Source organism: Marmota marmota, unplaced genomic scaffold (assembly GCF_001458135.2).
Source record: "Marmota marmota marmota unplaced genomic scaffold, marMar, whole genome shotgun sequence".
Lineage (NCBI taxonomy): Eukaryota > Metazoa > Chordata > Mammalia > Rodentia > Sciuridae > Marmota > Marmota marmota.
This window is the reverse complement of record NW_026000169.1, coordinates 3,474,140-3,479,096: the sequence shown is the minus strand read 5'-3', so window position 1 is coordinate 3,479,096 and position 4,957 is coordinate 3,474,140. Positions and strand designations below refer to the sequence as shown.

At 36.7% G+C, this 4,957-nt stretch overlaps 1 pseudogene; it reads left to right on the top strand.

Moving 5' to 3' along the window:
• The first annotated feature begins 2,304 nt into the window (after positions 1-2,304).
• Positions 2,305-2,875, top strand: LOC107152758 (annotated as a pseudogene).
• Positions 2,876-4,957: the final 2,082 nt, after the last annotated feature.

Here is a 4,957-nt window from a genome sequence, read left to right as displayed (position 1 = left end):
TTCCCAGTTTTTATATATATATATATATATATATATATATATATATATATATATATATATAAAATCACAACTGTACATTTTGCTAAGCTAATATGAATTGGGTTTATGCCACATGCAACAAAAACAGCCAGCCAATAAAATCTCAGTAATATGTATGTATTTATAAATGCATCTACTCCAAAGCATTTCTCATTGCTCCTTTAGATTATCGGAGAAGTTATTTCTCCACATGAGTTTGTTAGCATAATCAGCAACAAATACCCATTACCAATTGAAATCCCTCACTTGTTTATTTATGGAGATCTGGTGGTAGTTGAAGCAGATGGAAATTCCCCCAGGTAGACATAGGCACAGACGGCAAAGTTGAGCATATGTTTGGCAAGCCGAGAATCACTCATGCATTTATTCAACAAATATTTGTTAAACACCAACAACATATTATTCACTATGTCAAGTGCTGGAATGAAACAGTGGGAAGAACCTTCCTTTCTGGTTGGGGTGACAGAAGTAAACAGACCAATGTTCTGCAGGCTTCAAGATGATACCATTGGCTCTGGTGTGCACAAACAGGGGGCACCAGATCCACAGACATGTTCTGTGTAAGCCATCCCTCTGAGACAAGTTGTGGGACGTGGTGAGAATGCAGTGTGAATGAGAGGCGTGTAGAGTGTAGTAATGCAGGAGACAGGCTCTGAACAGACTTTGGTGTGAGGCATCGCTCCACTACTGATTAGTCTAGTTAGTTACGTTGGGCAATTAACTCCCTAAGTCTCAGTTTCTCTTACTTATAAATTCAGTTATTCATTTTACCCATTTTAAATAATATTGCAGCAAGACTTACATACGGGTATAAACATAGAAAAAATTCTATCCATATGTGCTAGATAAACACTTAAAGTTATGCAATTTTAGAAAAACAGTGAAGGAAGACCTCTCTTCCACTAGAAAACTATGTAAAGAGGAAATGCAAAACATAAAGTTCCAAAGATTAAAGTGACATGAAAAATAAATGAAGGAGCAATTTTTTAATAATCAGTAGCTTCAGAACTGAACCCCTATGGAGAATTTTTAAGGATCAATACTGAGATCATAATATTTACCTCACAAATAAGATACGGAGTTATACCTCTTATTTTATTTATTAGTTCTAATCAGTTATACATCACAGTAGGAAGCTCTCCAATTCATTGTATACAAATGGAGTAGAATTTGTCACTTCTCTGGTTGTGCATGAAATAGGGTTACACCATTCATGCAATCATACATGTGGTGGGGTGCATGGGATAAGTGGAGGAACTTTGGATGGGTTAAAGGGGAGGGAGGAGTGGGCAAAGGGGTAGGAAAGACATGGAATGAGACAGACAGAATTACATCTCTTTTTGAAAGTAGAAAAATAATACAAGTTAAAAAGAAGATATGAAAAACATGAGAGGTTGTAAGCAGTAAAAGACATAAATCTCTTGTGAGTCTCATTAATGTCAAATATGGAAATTGCCCCTGCAAGACTGTACAAGAACACACCTGTTTTGTAGTAGCAGGAAGGAAAAAAAGGCAAAATGCTTAGCTTTAAACTTAGATTTGACTGAGGACTTGCTCTACCACCTTCTGGTTGGGCATTTGATTATTAGCTCAAATTTCATGATAAATGTTGTCATCACAATACCCACTCCACAGTTTTGTGAAGAATCAAGTGAGCTGGGTATGGGTGCCTAGAATGGTGCCTCACTCTTCAGAGGTACTCAGTAGATAGAAGTTACAATTGGTGAGAAGGAGAAATTAATTTCTTCCCTCCCTGCAGGCCAAGCAATTCACTATCCTCTGATGACTTAAACCTTTCTACCACATCACTTTTTCATCTTTCATAGATCATGCGAAAATGCTGTTGTTAGCAAAATCAAATTGGTCCTAGACCTTAGATCAACAATTCTGCAGCAGAAAGCTTGCAGAGGACATAATTACCAAGAATTTTAGCAATCTCAAAGAGCAATATTGCTGCTCCTATTCTGCCCCATCCCAGGTATTCCTAGCTAACAATCAGCTGCTTGAAAGCTGCTAACTCTGCCCCAGCAGGAAAAGGCCACTTCCCAACATGGGATTCTCACACAGCAAACTCCAACCTCCGTGTGTCAATGTCCTCTTGCAGTGAGCAGAACTGAATGAACCATGCAAGTGACTGTTGGGACTTGGTCCTCTTGAAAGCTACTCATATTATTCAACATGAAAAAAACATTTAAACATATTTAAAAGCATTGTATCTGTGTGAGAATAGAATTACAAACCTATAGGGTCTGACTCAGGGCCACCATGTTGTCACAGGGTAGCAATGATGACACCAAAAGTGTTTCACTGTTTGATGCAAAAGGAGAGACAACTAATCAACCAAGAAGATCAAAAACCAAACATCTAGGGGCATCATTTTTCCTTTTGTTCTTTGGAGTCGGTGCCATTGCAGTCTCTCTTTTCTATGAATTGCTCAGCAGCGGCTCTATTGCCTGTATGGTGACAATTATCTTGATGTTCTCATGTGACTTTTGAGCAGTAAAGACTATCAGAGGTAGATTCATGGTGGGATCATATTGATGAGGACAGAAATAGTTATTGAGTGTTTGAGTCTAGGAAGGTAACTTCTTTAGAGAATAAATCAATTTCAGAGGCTGGATCAGGAATCTTTTGGTCAGTAGTTACAGCCTGTCCAGTGCAATGGGTGATATTTGCCTTCTGTGCTCTCTTCCCCTTCAAAGTGGCTGGCTGTGGTTATCATGGGTGTGGTGCTCAAGGTACCAACCTGTGAAGTTACATCAGGTGTGAAGTGGGCATCGGGAAGAATTTAACCAGCATGGCTACCTTGTATCTTGGAAAGCATAATTGGAGATGATGAGACTTCTGGAATAGACAGAAAGCTTATGTATCATTGGAGAACAAGTGAAGAGACTTTTGACTATGAACTGTTTAGAACTCAGTTCAATTGCAAGAAGAGAATTGGATTTATTTTTCCACTTAAAAACTTTGTTTAAAAAATAAAACATAGTTTTCATACTAAGTTTTTATTTTCTTTCTCTAGCAGTGCTAGAAAGTATGCTGTCACTAGAAACATTGTTAGAATTTACTTTATGGTACACATATGTATGCCTACAATAATGTGTCAGTATATCCCAAGTTAATGTGTTCACTTACATATGTTATAGAGATCATCACATCTTGATCCATAGAACATGGGAGGATGCTTTTAGTCTATTTCAAAGATCTATGTATTTACATACTACTTCTGTAGGTTATTTTCAGAAATAAGATTTGATTCAATGGTAAGAGTGAGCACTTGGCTTGTAAATGAGTTAGAAAAGTTAGAAATAATTGTTAATTTTTAATATATACTTAGTGATGAGATTTCTTACCTGACATACGCACAAGTAAAAACAAAATTCAGGCCAGTATTATTAGCTAGTCTCAAAATTTCTGTTTATATTTTTATGCTCTAACATATCATTTACTTAAGGCCCAGTTAATATAAGAAGAATCTTCACAGTTTACATTTAAGGGATACCCAGGGATTGCTGCTATTCTACTTACTTCATTTAAAAGCTAGACAGATTTTACTTTGGAACTTCCTGGAAACTCTTAGGTGGTCCTTAGGCTAATAAAATCTTATCTTTTATAACTAAATTAATATTATTATTATGTTACATTAAGAATAATCATTTAAATACTTGGCATAATAAATGCCTAAAAGACATTTTATGTTATGAATCTATTTTTTCTGTAACAGGGATGTTGTAATTCATACATTTGTATTAATGATATTTCTTAAAACAAGGGAACATATGTAACTGTAAACCAATCTAAAAAATATTATAAAAATCTGTAAGTTCCATTATAGGTACTGTGAACTTTGTTGGAGTCTTAATCAGCAGATTGTTATAAGTGTATTTGTACTTTGTTAAAATATGTTTTGTTTTGTTGAGTCTTTGTGGAGTGGTAGCTTAGGAGGTGAACAATTTTATATTTATATAAACTCTATTGTTCACAGAGCAAAAAAAAAAAAAGGAATTATAAACCTATAGAAAGTTTTTCTCCGCTTCAATATCATAGAAAGGGATCCTCTTCGAAATCATGAACCATTGGGGGGTTTATTGGAGACTACATATTTATAAAGAGGGGACTTTAAAAGCAGAATATGACATTTACATTCTGTCCACACCACTATTGGTTTTGTGAGTCTCACCATCAGAAAAACATTTTTAAATTTAAAAAGACTTGAAGTTAAAATCAAATTAAAAGAAGCCCTATAAGTCTGTGATTAAAGTTATTAGAGCTGTAAATGCAAAATTTATAGAAACACACAGCTAAAGGATAAAGAATATGATGAGAATCTTTATCCATCACAGTCCACTAGAGAAAACTAGAAAGCATGCTAATTATTTTAACACAGGGATTTATTCTACATTAATTATAATCAATATTAAAGTCTTGGCTAAATATGTGTTAGAGGGCTGAAAATACAAAAGGGGAACATTGAGGTAATAAAGAGATAACGTCCAGAAGCAGTTTCTACCCCTAGGGAAAGTAGAATAAAGGGAGGGAATTTGGGGAAGCCAGATCCAGATCCGACTAGACCATGAGCAGAGGTCTCTGCCTGGCTGCCACTGAAGCCTCTGCAGACAGTGGTAGGGGGAAGGCAGAAAGAAGCAGGATGATCCTGTGGAAACCAGAACCCACTAACTGCCACTGCCAGGAGGGGGAAATTGTTGCTGGGGCTGCTCCTGCCAAGGACAGGAATTTCCCCGACTCTCTCAGGTGCTCAGGCAGCTTCCAGTGCCCGCTCTTCAAAAGAATCCAAGGGGAACCCAAACCATACTTATGGGTGTCCCTGCGGCAGAGTCCCATAAGGAGGTGTGCAAAGGAGACTTAGAGTAGAGGACCAAAGTTATATAACTCAGCACAGTATCTTCTTAGCAGGTCC